The 16720-nt window shown below is 18.5% G+C and overlaps 1 pseudogene across 1 annotated transcript; it reads left to right on the top strand.

The window, feature by feature from the left end:
* Window positions 1-4784: 4784 nt before the first annotated feature.
* On the top strand, window positions 4785-15474 carry LOC146526341 (cytochrome c oxidase subunit 1 pseudogene; annotated as a pseudogene). Its single transcript, XR_014879430.1, has 2 exons — window positions 4785-4841; window positions 13201-15474. The product of XR_014879430.1 is annotated as a cytochrome c oxidase subunit 1 pseudogene (transcript).
* The last annotated feature ends 1246 nt before the right edge of the window (window positions 15475-16720 follow it).

The raw sequence follows: 16720 nt of genomic DNA, 5'->3' as shown, positions 1-16720 counted from the left end.
ATCAAACTAGATTTTTTATTAATCGTCCTGGAATTTATTATGGTCAATGTTCTGAAATTTGTGGAGCAAATCATAGTTTTATACCTATTGTTATTGAAAGAATCCCTATAAAAAACTTTATTAATTGAATTAATAATTATTCATTAGATGACTGAAAGCAAGTACTGGTCTCTTAAACCATTTTATAGTAAATTAGCATTTACTTCTAATGATAAAGAATTAGTTAATAAATAACATAAATATGTCAAATTTAAATTATTACTTTTTGTAATATTCTTTTATTCCTCAAATAATACCTATCAATTGAATAATTTCATTATTATTTTTTATTTCTATTTTTATTAGTTTTATAATTATAAATTATTTTATTTTTAATTATAAAAATAATTTTAATTTTAAAAAAATTAATAAAAATAATTTAAAAAAAAAATTTTGAAAATGATAAATAATCTTTTCTCAATCTTTGATCCTTCAACAAATTTATTTAATTTCCCATTTAATTGAATTAGAACATTTATTGGATTATTATTTATTCCTTTTTCTTTCTGATTTTTTCCTAATCGTCATTATTTATTATGAAATTTTATTTCAAATAAACTTCATAATGAATTTAAAACTTTATTAGGACCAAATAGAATTAATGGATCAACTTTTATTTTTATTTCATTATTCTTTTTTATTTTATTTAATAATTTTTTAGGTTTATTCCCATATATTTTTACTAGAACAAGTCATCTTAATATATCCCTTTCATTATCATTAACATTATGGTTAAGATTTATAATTTATGGATGATTAAATAATACACAACATATATTTATTCATATAATTCCTCAAGGAACACCAACTATTTTAATACCTTTTATAGTAATAATTGAGACTATTAGTAATATTATTCGACCTGGAACTTTAGCAGTTCGATTAACAGCTAATATAATTGCAGGTCATTTACTTTTAACTTTATTAAGTAATACAGGTATTAATATACCTAATTATTTATTAATTATTTTAATTATTATCCAAATTTTATTGTTAATTCTTGAATCTGCCGTAGCAATTATTCAATCTTATGTAATTTCTATTTTAAGAACTCTTTATTCTAGAGAAGTAAATTAATGTCTAATCATAATCATCCATATCACTTAGTTGACTACAGACCTTGACCCTTAACAGGAGCTATTGGAGTAATAACCTTAGTAACTGGTTTAGTTAAATGATTTCATAATTTTAATATAAACTTATTATTTATTGGATATATTATCGTATTATTAACCATATTCCAATGATGACGAGATATTTGTCGAGAAGGAACATTCCAAGGAAAACATACTATTATAGTATCAAAAGGTTTACGATGAGGAATAATTTTATTTATTATTTCTGAAATCTTTTTCTTCATTTCTTTTTTCTGGGCATTTTTTCATAGAAGTTTATCCCCAAATATTGAAATTGGATCAATTTGACCTCCTACTAATATTTTAGTATTTAATCCATTTCAAATTCCTTTATTAAATACTATTATTCTTATTACTTCAGGAATTACAGTAACATGAGCTCATCACGCTTTAATAGAAAATAATTATACTCAAGTTTCACAAAGATTATTTTTAACTATTATACTTGGATTTTATTTTACTATTTTACAAGCATATGAATACTTAGAAGCTTCTTTCTCAATTGCTGATAGAATTTATGGATCTACTTTTTTTATAGCAACAGGATTTCATGGTTTACATGTAATTATTGGAACAATTTTTCTTTTAACATGTTTTATTCGTCATATTAATTTTCATTTCTCAAGAACTCATCATTTCGGATTTGAAGCAGCAGCATGATATTGACATTTTGTTGATGTAGTTTGATTATTTCTTTATATTTCAATTTATTGATGAGGAAATTAATTATTTATATAATATATTTAGTATATTTGACTTCCAATCAAAAAGTTTAATAATTTTAATATAAATAATTATATTAATATTAATAATATCTTTTATCATAATAACAATTGCTAATATTTTCATATTAATTTCACTATTAATCTCAAAAAAATCATTTCTAGATCGAGAAAAATGTTCACCATTTGAATGTGGATTTGACCCTAAATCTTTAGCTCGAATTCCATTTTCTTTACATTTCTTTTTAATCACAATAATTTTTTTAATTTTTGATGTAGAAATTGCATTAATTTTTCCAATTATCCCAACATTTTATTTAGTAAATTTTTTATCTTGATTTAAAATAAGTTTTTTTTTTATTTTAATACTATTATTAGGAATTTATCATGAATGAAATCAAAATATACTAAATTGATCAAATTAGGATTATAGTTTAATTAAACATTTGATTTGCATTCAAAAAATATTGAATTTTATTCAATTTATCTTAAATAAGAAGCAATTTGCATTTAATTTCGACTTAAAAGATAGAGTTAATAACTCCTTATTTATTAATTGAAACCAAAAAGAGGTATATCACTGTTAATGATAAAATTGAATAAAAATTCCAATTAGAAATATATTGTAATTAAGCTGCTAACTTAATTTTTAGTGATTTATTATCATTAATATTTCTTTTAATTTAATTTATATAGTTTATTAAAACATTACATTTTCATTGTAAAAATAAAAAATTTTTTTTTTATAAATAAATTCTTATTTAAAGATTTTTTAATCACCTTAATATCTTCAATATTATACTCTTTATTTAAGCTATTTAAATTAAATTATTAAAAAAATAAATATAAATATTATTCATAAAATAAATCTAAATAAATAAATTTTAAAATTATTTATTTGATAAATATAATAAATAATAGAATTATTTTTTATAATATAAAATAATCCTTGTCCTCTATATATTTCTCTTCAACCTAAATCAATATTTTTATATAATATTTGCCCCATTTTTAAATAAAAATAATTTATCCCATATGTAGATAAATTTGGTAAAAATCATATTATAACATAAAAATATCTTAATTCATAAAAACATAAAAATTTATTTAGTGAATAAATTTTTATATTTCTAATTAAATAACCTAATAATAAACCAAATAAAGTCACATAAATAACTATTATTTTTAAATTAAAAGGCAAATAAATTATATAAGGATAACAAAAAATTATTCATCTTAATATTCTCCCCGAAACTAATCTTATAAATAATAAAATAATTATACTTTTTAATATAGTATAATCCTCATCATATAAATTATAAATTGATAATAAATTAAAATCATTAATTATTAAATATATTAATAAACGAATAGTGTAAAATATTGTTAATCCAGTTGAAAAATAATATAAAAAAAAAATCAATATATTTAAATTTCTTATTCTTACTATTTCTAAAATAATATCCTTAGAATAAAAACCTGCTAAAAATGGAATTCCACATAAAGCTAAATTTGAAATATTTAAACATAAAGAAGTTATTGGAATATAAATTCTAATTCCCCCTATTATTCGAATATCCTGATTATCATTTATTATATGAATAATTACCCCGGCACATATAAATAATAAAGCCTTAAATATAGCATGAGTTAATAAATGATAAAAAGCTAAATCATTAAATCCTATTCTTAAAATTCTTATTATTAAACCTAATTGTCTTAATGTTGATAAAGCAATAATTTTTTTTAAATCAAACTCATAATTAGCACAAATTCCTGCTATTAATATTGTTAAAGAAGATAATAATAATAAAATTTTTAAAAAAATTATTTCAACTAATAAATTATTAAAACGAATTAATAAATAAACCCCAGCTGTTACTAATGTAGAAGAATGAACTAAAGCAGAAACAGGAGTAGGTGCTGCTATTGCAGCAGGTAATCATGAACTAAATGGAATTTGAGCTCTTTTTGTTATAGCAGCAATAATAATTAATAAACCAATAAATTTTATTGAAAAATCATGTATTATTAAATTTAAATAAAAAATATAATTTCAACTTCCATAATTTATTATTCATGAAATCAATAATAAAATTATTACATCACCAATTCGATTAGATAACGCTGTCAATATTCCAGCATTATAAGACTTCATATTTTGATAATAAATTACTAAACAATATGAAACTAATCCTAAACCATCTCACCCTAATAAAATTCTAATTATATTTGGTCTAATAATTAACAAAATTATCGAGAAAACAAATATTAAAACTAAATAAATAAATCGATTTAAATTTAATTCTGATCTTATATATCTTTTTCTATAATAAATAACTGAAGAAGAAATTAAAGAAACAAATATTATAAATAATAATGATATTCAATCTAATAAAATTGATATAACAATTCTTATAGAATTAAAAGAAATAATCTCCCACTCAAAAAAAATTACTAAATTATTTATAATAAAATAAATTACTATAAAAAAATTAATTAATATAAAAAAAAATAAAAAAAAAAAACTAATAAGACAAATAGAATATTTTTTAATAACTTAAAATGATGATAAATATCATATTTTTGACTCCACAAATCAATATTTTTATTAAATTATTTAAGTAAAATCAAATTATTCTATAATCAATTTTTATAACTAAAATATTTAATGGTAATCAGTGCAATATTAATATTAAATATTCTCGAGAAGTTCCTCTATAAAATCTATAAATTCTTATATTATACTTTCCATGTTGAGTAAAAGAATATAAGTATAATCTATATCCAGCTCTAAAAAAAGAAATTATTATAAGTATAATTATTCTTCACCAAGATCATCTAACTAATCTATTAATTAAACTAATTTCTCCTATTAAATTTAATGATGGAGGAGCTGCTATATTTGAAGATATTAATAAAAATCATCACAATCTTATTGAAGGTATAAAATTTATTATCCCTTTATTAATAAATATTCTTCGTCTATTTAATCGTTCATAATTAATATTAGATAAACAAAATATTCCAGAAGAACATAATCCATGACCAATTATTAAAATATAAGAACCTAAAAATCCTCAATAATTTATTGTTATCAATCCCCCAATTACTAATCTTATATGAGCTACAGAAGAATAAGCAATTAAAGATTTTATATCAATTTGACAAAAACATTTTAATCTAATAAAAAATCCTCCAATTAATCTTATTACTACTCAAATATATCTTCATCTTAAATTTATTTTTTGTAAAATTATTAATATTCGTAATAATCCATATCCCCCTAACTTTAATATAATTGCAGCTAAAATTATTGAGCCAGAAATAGGAGCTTCAACATGAGCTTTTGGTAATCATAAATGAACAAAATATATAGGTATTTTTACTAAAAAAGCAAAAATTAATCTTAAATATAATATAATTAAATTATAATCATAAAATTTTATTATATATATAATTATAAAATTTATTTCCTTATAAATATAAAAAATTCCTATTAATAAAGGCAAAGAAGCAAATAATGTATAAAATAAAAGATATATACCAGCTTGAATTCGCTCAGGTTGATACCCTCATCCAATAATTAATATTAAAGTAGGAATTAATCTTCCCTCAAAAAATAAATAAAATAAAAATAAATTTATAGTTCTAAAAGTTAAATATAATATTAATATTAAAAAAATAATATTAAATAAAAATAAATTTTTAAAAAAATTATTTTTATTTAATCTTTCTCTAGCTATAATTATTAAAAATGTAATTCAGATTCTTAATAAAATTAACCCATATGAAATTATGTCACAACCTAATATATAACTTAAATTAAAAAAATTTATAATAGAAACTCTTATATTTATAAATATAAACATTATAAATATAAATATAAACTGAACCATTCAAAATATATTATATTTTAAACATATTGGTATTATAAAAATTATTATTATTAAATATTTTATCATTAAATTAAATTAAAACTTTGAAAATAATCATTCCCATGAGTTCGAATTATTGAAACTAAAATTGATAAACCTAAAGCCCCTTCACAAACTGAAAAAACTAAAAAAACCATTAACATATATATATTATAATCAACTATTATTAAATATAATAATATAAAAAAAAAAATTCTTAAAACAATAAATTCTAATCTTATTAAAACAATTAATAAATGTTTTTGTTTTGAAACAAAAATTATATTTCCAATAAAAAATATAATAATAATTAAACTTATATTTATCATTTGTTTTTATAGTTTAAAAAAAAACTTTGGTCTTGTAAACCAAAAATAAGATTTTTCTTTAAAAACTTCAAAGAAAAAGATTATCTTTATCTATAATCTCCAAAATTATTATTTTTAAAAAAACTATTCTTTGAAATTATAAAAATTTTTTTATCTAATTTAATTATATTTATTTCTTTTTTTATATTTTTTACTAATAACCCTTTATCAATAGGATTATTTATTTTAATTCAAACTTTATTAACTTGTATTTTATCTGGAATAATAATCAATACTTATTGATTCTCATATATTTTATTCTTAATTTTTTTAGGAGGTTTATTAGTTCTATTCATTTATGTTTCAAGAATTGCTTCTAATGAATTATTTAAAATTTCAATCTTTAATAAAATTTTTATAATATTAGGAATTATTTTTTTATTTATATTATCATTTTATTTTAAAAATAATTTATTTTGAATAAATTTATATTTTAATGATGAAATATTAAATTTTTTTAATTTATTTATATTTTCAAATAATGAATATAATTTTAATTTAACAAAATTATATAATGAACAAACTTATTTTTTAATAATAATATTAATTATTTATCTATTTATTACTCTTATTGCAGTAGTAAAAATTACAAATATTTTTTTTTGGACCTTTACGTTCAATTATATAATTTTAATTACTAATGATAAATTTATTTAAACCAATTCGAAAAATTCATCCTATTATAAAAATTATTAATGGATCTTTAATTGATTTACCTTCTCCATCTAATATTTCTTCATGATGAAATTTTGGATCTTTATTAGCTTTATGTTTAATAATTCAAATTATTACAGGATTATTTTTAACTATATATTACTCAGCAAATATTGATATTTCTTTTTATAGAGTAAATTATATTTGTCGAAATGTTAACTATGGGTGATTAATTCGTACTTTACATGCTAATGGAGCATCTTTTTTTTTTATTTGTATTTATTTACATATTGGACGAGGAATTTATTATGAATCTTTCAATTTAAAATTAACTTGACTAGTGGGAGTAATTATTTTATTTTTACTAATAGCTACAGCTTTTATAGGTTATGTTTTACCTTGAGGTCAAATATCTTTTTGAGGGGCTACAGTAATTACTAATTTATTATCTGCAATTCCATATTTAGGAAATATATTAGTAAATTGAATTTGAGGAGGATTTGCTGTTGATAATGCAACTTTAACTCGATTTTATACATTTCATTTCTTATTTCCATTTATTATTTTAATATTAACTATAATTCATTTATTATTTCTTCACCAAACTGGATCTAATAACCCTTTAGGAATTAATAGAAATTTAGATAAAATTCCATTTCACCCATTTTTTACTTTTAAAGATTTAATTGGATTTATTGTATTAATTTTTTTTTTATCTTTATTAACTTTAACAAATCCATATTTATTAGGAGATCCTGATAATTTTATTCCAGCTAATCCTTTAATTACCCCAATTCATATTCAACCAGAATGATATTTTTTATTTGCTTATGCAATTTTACGATCAATCCCTAATAAATTAGGAGGTGTAATTGCTTTAGTTTTATCCATTTTAATTTTAATTATTCTACCATTTACTTTTAATAAAAAAATTCAAGGTATTCAATTCTATCCTTTAAATCAAATTTTATTTTGATTTTTAATTATTACTATTATTTTATTAACTTGAATTGGATCACGACCAGTAGAAATACCTTATATTATTACAGGACAAATTTTAACTTTAATTTATTTTTCTTATTTTATTATTAACCCAATTTTAAATAAATTTTGAGATAAATTAATTTTTTACTAATTAATGAGCTTGTTTAAGCATTTGTTTTGAAAACTTAAGAAAGAATAAATATTCTATTAATTTATACTAAATTTATTTTATTAATTTAATAATATTTTTAAACCTAAAAAAAATAATAAATAATTTAAAGAAATAGGTAAATATCTTTTTCAACATAAATATATTAATTTATCATAACGATAACGAGGTAAAGTACCACGAACTCAAATAAAAAAAAAAGAAATAAATACTAACTTCAAATAAAATAATAAATTTAATTCATAACCTCCTATATTAAAAATAATAAATAATATTCTTATAAATAAAATTCTTGAATATTCAGCTAAAAAAATTAAAGCAAATCCCCCTCTTCTATATTCAATATTAAATCCTGAAACTAATTCTCTTTCCCCTTCTGCAAAATCAAATGGAGTTCGATTAGTTTCAGCTAATATCGAAGAAAATAAACATAATCTTAATGGAATTATTATAAAAATAAATCAATTTAAAAATTGATATTCTCTAAATTTAATTAAATTTAAATCTATAATTATAATAATTCTTGATATTAAAATTAAAGATAATCTAACTTCATAAGAAATTGTCTGAGCAACTGCTCGTAAACCTCCTAATAACGAATAATTTCTATTTGAAGATCAACCAGCAATTAATAAAGTATAAACCCCAACTCTTGTGCAAGATAAAAAAAATAATAAACCTAAATTAAACATAATTATATTAAATAAATAGGGAATCACTATTCAAATAATTAATGATAATATAAATCTAATAATAGGAGAAAAATAATAAGAAAAATAATTTGAATAATTTAAATATACTTGTTCTTTTGAAAATAATTTAATAGCATCAGAAAAAGGTTGTAAAATTCCTATAATTCCTAATTTATTAGGTCCTTTACGAATTTGAATATATCCTAAAACTTTTCGTTCTAATAAAGTTAAAAAAGCAACCCCAATTAAAACCCCAATTAATAAAAATAAACCCCCAATTATAATATTAATAACATCAATTATTATCAATACTATCTATATAATAAATTATATATAAATGAATTCTAAAATCATTACATTTTTCTGCCAAAATAGTTTATATAAATATTAATAATATTCTTAAAATTAAATTATTTATAATATTTGATCCTTTCGTACTAAAATATTTTTTTTTTATTAAAAGATAGAAACCAACCTGGCTCACACCGGTTTGAACTCAGATCATGTAAGATTTTAATGATCGAACAGATCAAAATTTTAAACTTTTGCATTTAAATTTTATCTTAATCCAACATCGAGGTCGCAACCTTTTTTTTTTATTTGTACTAAAAAAAAAAATTACGCTGTTATCCCTAAGGTAATTTTTTCTTATAATCATAATTTATGGATCATTTATTCAATTATTTATGTTTATTTTTTAAAAAAAAGTTATTTTAATTTTTCTATCACCCCAATAAAATAATTACAATTATTTAAATTTATTATTATATATTAAATATTAAAAAATTATAATTATAAAACTCTATAGGGTCTTCTCGTCTTTTTAAATTATTTTAATTTTTTAATAAAAAAATTAATTTCAATTTTTAATTTAGAGACAGTTTATATTTCATCAAATCTTTCATACAAGTCTTCAATTAAAAGACTAATTATTATGCTACCTTTGTACAGTCAATATACTGCAGCCCTTTAATTTTTAAATCAGTGGGCAGATTAGACTTTAAATTATTAATCAAAAAGACATGTTTTTGATAAACAAGTGAATATAAAAATTTGCCGAATTCCTTTAAATTAATTTTAATTTAAATTTAATATGTAAAAATTTAATATACTAATTTTATCATTATTTCTAATTTTTTTCTGTTATAAATTATATTTTTATAAAAATTTAAATATAATTTTAAATTTTATTTTTTCTTTTTAAAATTTTTTATAATAAATTTTATTTTATAAACAATATAAATTTTAAAAATTTTAAATTTAATTTAATATATATATATATATATATATATATATATATATATATTATAAAAATTTAAATTAAAGCTTATCCCTTAATATATTTAATTTTAAAAATTTTTTAATTAAATAAAAAATTAAAAAATATTTTAAATTTAAAATTAAATTTTTTTCTAAAAAAACTAGATATATTTAAAAACGATTAACATTTCATTTCAAATTAATTATTTAAAATAATTATTCAACATTAAATTTTTTAATTAATTAACTCTTTTAAATTCGAGATTTTTTTAACTAATAAATATTTTTTAATAAACTCTGATACACAAGATACAATAATTAAAATTTACTTTTTAATTAATTAATTTTTCAAATTTATTTCAAATTTCTTTTTCAATACTATTTTATTATAAATAATTATATTTTTTCTCTAAAAAATACTTTAACATCCCCCAATATTAAAAATTTTTTTATTAAATATAATTTTTTTAATTTTTCCCCTCAAATTAATTATTTATTATAATATCTTTTCAATGTAAATGAAATACTTTATTCAAGCTCTAATTTGATCATTCTAGAAACACTTTCCAGTACCTCTACTTTGTTACGACTTATTTCAATTTTTAAATGAAAGTGACGGGCAATATGTACATATTTCAATTATTAATCATTTTAACAAACTAATTAAAATTACATTTAAATCCACCTTCAATTTTATATTAAAAAATTTATTTTCGTTTAAATAAATTTATTGTAATCCATCTTAATCTTAATTATAATCTGCATCTTGATCTGAATTAATTTATATTTAAAATTTTAAAATATTATTTTTATATAAAAATATTTTTTTAACAATGATATACAAAATTTTTTATTAAGTAAATTTATTCGTGGATTATCAATTACTAGACAGATTCCTCTAAATGAACTAAAATACCGCCATTTTATTTAAGTTTCAATATTTATTATTTACTATTTTAGTATTTAAAATTAAATTTTTAATAATAGGGTATCTAATCCTAGTTTATAATAAAATTTACTAAATCATAATTTTTATATAAATTTTAATTAAATTAAAATTTCACCTTATAATTTAATATTTTTTAAAATAATATTATTATTTATTATTTACTGAATTAATTTAATTTAACTTTTGTTTAACCGCAACTGCTGGCACAAAATTAGTTATTAATTTTTTTATTACTAAATCTTAATTTCTTAAATTTTTAATATTAATTACTACAAAACATTATTAATTATTTTTAAAATAATTAAAATTATTCACTAAAATTTATATGTAAAATAAATTAAAAATAAATTATTTAAAATATAAAATTTTATCTATTATTATAAAATTTTATATAGAATTTTTTTTTTTTTTTTATAAATTAAATTTTTAATTGTATATATTTATATATATATAATAATAAATTTAATTAATATATATATATAAATTAACATTAATTATTAAATTTTTAATATTTCTATTTCTCCTATTTTTATAATATCCATATTGAAAATTAAAATATATAATAAACAATTATTAATTAATTAAAAAAAAAAATATTATAAATATAATATTAATTAAATAATAATTTATTAATTTTAAAAGTAATAATATATTAAATTATTTAATATAATATTTAAATTAATAATTAATAAATTAATTTATATATATATATATATTTATAAATACACACGTATATATTTGAATATCTTTTATTTTTTTTTTATTTAAATATAAATTTTATTTAACTATATATATTAACCATATTTAATATTTTTTATATTAAATATTATAAAATTTAAAAATAAGCTAAAATAAGCTTTTGGGTTCATACCCCAAATATAAAGGAAATCCCTTTTTTTTAAAAATAAAGTGCCTGATAAAAGGATTATTCTGATAGGATAAATTATGTAATTTTTTACCTTTATTATATTTTATAGAATTAAACTATATCTAATAATTTCAAAAATTATTGTGCATCTTACACTAAAATATAATTTTTATATAGTGAATTTAAATTCGTCTTTAGAATATTTTATTCTTATTTTTTATTTTATTAATTAATAATTCAAATAAAATATTTTTCTTATTTATTTTATTTTTCAGAACTATAATTTCTATTTCATCAAATTCATGATTAGGATGTTGAATTGGTTTAGAAATTAATTTACTTAGATTTATCCCCTTAATCTCTTCCCCCAATAATTTATTAAATTCAGAAGCTTCCTTAAAATATTTTCTAACCCAATCTATTGCATCAATTAATTTTTTATTTTCTATTTTATTAAATTTATTTTTTATAAAAATATTTATTAATGATTTTTTATCGATTATTATAAATTCCGCAATATTAATAAAAATAGGTTCTGTTCCTTTTCATTTTTGATTTCCTAATATTATAGAAGGATTATCATGATTTAATAGATTTATTTTAATAACATGACAAAAAATTTCACCAATAATTTTATTATCTTATAATATAAATTTTAATTTTTTAATTTTTATTATAATTTTTAATGTTATAATTGGAGCTATAGGAAGATTTAATCAAACTTCTTTACGTAAATTAATAGCTTTTTCTTCAATTAATAACATTGGTTGATTAATTTCAGCTTTATTAATTAGAGAAAATTTATGATTAATATATTTTTTATTTTATTCAATATTTTTATTTATTTCATGTTTTTTATTTTATATTACCAATATTTTTTATATAAATCAATTATTTAATTTTAATTATAATTTCTTAATTAAATTTTCAATTATAATTAATTTTTTATCATTAGGAGGATTACCTCCATTTTTAGGATTTTTTCCTAAATGAATTATTATTAATTTTTTAATTAATAATAATCTTATTATTATTAATTTTTTTTTTATTATAAGTAGATTAGTAATATTATTTATTTATATTCGAATTATTTACTTTTCATTTATATTTTTTTCTTTAAAATTAAAATGAATTAAAATTTTTATTAAAAATAATTTATTTTTTTTAATTTATTTTTTTAATTTTCTTTCTTTATTAGGTATAATTATTAGAACTTTATTTTTTATTTAATTTAAGGTTTTAAGTTAAATAAACTAATAATCTTCAAAATTATTTATAAAGAAATTCTTTAAGCCTTAAATTAATTTATCAAGTTTTAATAATTTTATTATACCTTAAAATTTGCAATTTTAAATCATATTTGAATATAAAACTTAATAAAAGAGAAATTTCTCGTTAATAAATTTACAATTTATCGCTTATATACTCAGCCATTTTATTAGCGAAAATGACTTTTTTCAACAAATCATAAAGATATTGGAACTTTATATTTTATTTTTGGAATTTGAGCAGGAATAGTTGGAACATCTCTTAGTATTTTAATTCGAATAGAATTAGGAAATCCAGGATCATTAATTGGAGATGATCAAATTTATAATACTATTGTTACAGCTCATGCTTTTATTATAATTTTTTTTATAGTTATACCTATTATAATCGGGGGATTTGGAAATTGACTAGTTCCATTAATATTAGGAGCTCCTGATATAGCTTTCCCCCGAATAAATAATATAAGATTTTGACTTTTACCTCCATCATTAATTTTATTAATTTCAAGAAGAATTGTAGAAAATGGAGCAGGGACAGGATGAACTGTTTACCCCCCTTTATCATCTAATATTGCTCATGGAGGTTCCTCTGTTGATTTAGCTATCTTTTCTTTACATTTAGCTGGAATTTCCTCAATTTTAGGAGCAATTAATTTTATTACAACTATTATTAATATACGAATTAATAATATATCATTCGATCAATTACCCTTATTTGTTTGAGCCGTAGGTATTACAGCTTTATTATTACTTTTATCTTTACCAGTTTTAGCTGGAGCTATCACTATATTATTAACTGATCGAAATTTAAATACATCATTTTTTGATCCTGCAGGAGGAGGTGATCCTATTTTATATCAACATTTATTTTGATTTTTTGGACATCCTGAAGTATATATTTTAATTTTACCCGGATTTGGAATAATTTCTCATATTATTTCTCAAGAAAGTGGAAAAAAGGAAACTTTTGGATGTTTAGGAATAATTTATGCTATAATAGCAATTGGATTGCTAGGATTTATTGTATGAGCTCATCATATATTTACAGTAGGAATAGATATTGATACTCGAGCATATTTTACTTCAGCTACTATAATCATTGCAGTTCCAACTGGAATTAAAATTTTTAGTTGATTGGCAACTTTACATGGAACACAAATTAATTATAGTCCTTCAATATTATGAAGTTTAGGATTTATTTTCTTATTCACAGTAGGAGGATTAACAGGTGTAGTTTTAGCTAATTCCTCAATTGATATTACTCTTCATGATACTTATTATGTAGTAGCCCATTTTCATTATGTTTTATCTATAGGAGCTGTATTCGCTATTCTAGGAGGTTTTGTTCATTGATATTCCCTATTTACCGGATTATTATTAAATCCCTATTTATTAAAAATTCAATTTATTTCCATATTTATTGGTGTTAATTTAACATTTTTTCCTCAACATTTTTTAGGATTAGCTGGTATACCCCGTCGTTATTCTGATTATCCAGATAATTTTATATCATGAAATATTATTTCTTCATTTGGTTCATATATTTCATTATTTTCCATAATTTTAATTATTATTATTATTTGAGAATCAATAATTAACCAACGAATAATTCTATTTTCATTAAATATACCATCCTCTATTGAATGATATCAAAATTTACCTCCTTCTGAACATTCTTATAATGAACTTCCTATTTTAAGAAATTTCTAATATGGCAGATTATATGTAATGGATTTAAACCCCATTTATAAAGGAATATCCTTTTTTTAGAAATGGCAACCTGATCTAATTTAAATTATCAAAATAGAGCTTCCCCATTAATAGAACAAATTATTTTTTTCCATGACCATACATTAATTATTTTAATTATAATTACAATTTTAGTAGCATATTTAATAATAAATTTATTTTTCAATAATTATATTAATCGATTTTTATTAGAAAGTCAAATAATTGAATTAATTTGAACTATTTTACCAGCTATTACTTTAATTTTTATTGCACTTCCATCATTACGATTATTATATCTTTTAGATGAACTTAATAATCCTTTAATTACATTAAAATCAATTGGACATCAATGATATTGAAGATATGAATATTCTGATTTTAATAATATTGAATTTGATTCATATATAATTCAATCTAATGAAAATTTAAATAATTTTCGACTTTTAGATGTTGATAATCGTATTATTTTACCTATAAATAATCAAATTCGTATTTTAGTTACAGCTACAGACGTAATTCACTCGTGAACAATTCCGTCATTAGGAGTAAAAATTGACGCTAATCCAGGACGATTAAATCAAACTAGATTTTTTATTAATCGTCCTGGAATTTATTATGGTCAATGTTCTGAAATTTGTGGAGCAAATCATAGTTTTATACCTATTGTTATTGAAAGAATCCCTATAAAAAACTTTATTAATTGAATTAATAATTATTCATTAGATGACTGAAAGCAAGTACTGGTCTCTTAAACCATTTTATAGTAAATTAGCATTTACTTCTAATGATAAAGAATTAGTTAATAAATAACATAAATATGTCAAATTTAAATTATTACTTTTTGTAATATTCTTTTATTCCTCAAATAATACCTATCAATTGAATAATTTCATTATTATTTTTTATTTCTATTTTTATTAGTTTTATAATTATAAATTATTTTATTTTTAATTATAAAAATAATTTTAATTTTAAAAAAATTAATAAAAATAATTTAAAAAAAAAATTTTGAAAATGATAAATAATCTTTTCTCAATCTTTGATCCTTCAACAAATTTATTTAATTTCCCATTTAATTGAATTAGAACATTTATTGGATTATTATTTATTCCTTTTTCTTTCTGATTTTTTCCTAATCGTCATTATTTATTATGAAATTTTATTTCAAATAAACTTCATAATGAATTTAAAACTTTATTAGGACCAAATAGAATTAATGGATCAACTTTTATTTTTATTTCATTATTCTTTTTTATTTTATTTAATAATTTTTTAGGTTTATTCCCATATATTTTTACTAGAACAAGTCATCTTAATATATCCCTTTCATTATCATTAACATTATGGTTAAGATTTATAATTTATGGATGATTAAATAATACACAACATATATTTATTCATATAATTCCTCAAGGAACACCAACTATTTTAATACCTTTTATAGTAATAATTGAGACTATTAGTAATATTATTCGACCTGGAACTTTAGCAGTTCGATTAACAGCTAATATAATTGCAGGTCATTTACTTTTAACTTTATTAAGTAATACAGGTATTAATATACCTAATTATTTATTAATTATTTTAATTATTATCCAAATTTTATTGTTAATTCTTGAATCTGCCGTAGCAATTATTCAATCTTATGTAATTTCTATTTTAAGAACTCTTTATTCTAGAGAAGTAAATTAATGTCTAATCATAATCATCCATATCACTTAGTTGACTACAGACCTTGACCCTTAACAGGAGCTATTGGAGTAATAACCTTAGTAACTGGTTTAGTTAAATGATTTCATAATTTTAATATAAACTTATTATTTATTGGATATATTATCGTATTATTAACCATATTCCAATGATGACGAGATATTTGTCGAGAAGGAACATTCCAAGGAAAACATACTATTATAGTATCAAAAGGTTTACGATGAGGAATAATTTTATTTATTATTTCTGAAAT

Source organism: Heliconius melpomene, unplaced genomic scaffold, assembly GCF_056956725.1.
Source record: "Heliconius melpomene rosina isolate 202511_hmr_F unplaced genomic scaffold, ASM5695672v1 ptg000083l, whole genome shotgun sequence".
Lineage (NCBI taxonomy): Eukaryota > Metazoa > Arthropoda > Insecta > Lepidoptera > Nymphalidae > Heliconius > Heliconius melpomene.
This window is presented reverse-complemented; position numbering and strand designations above follow the sequence as displayed.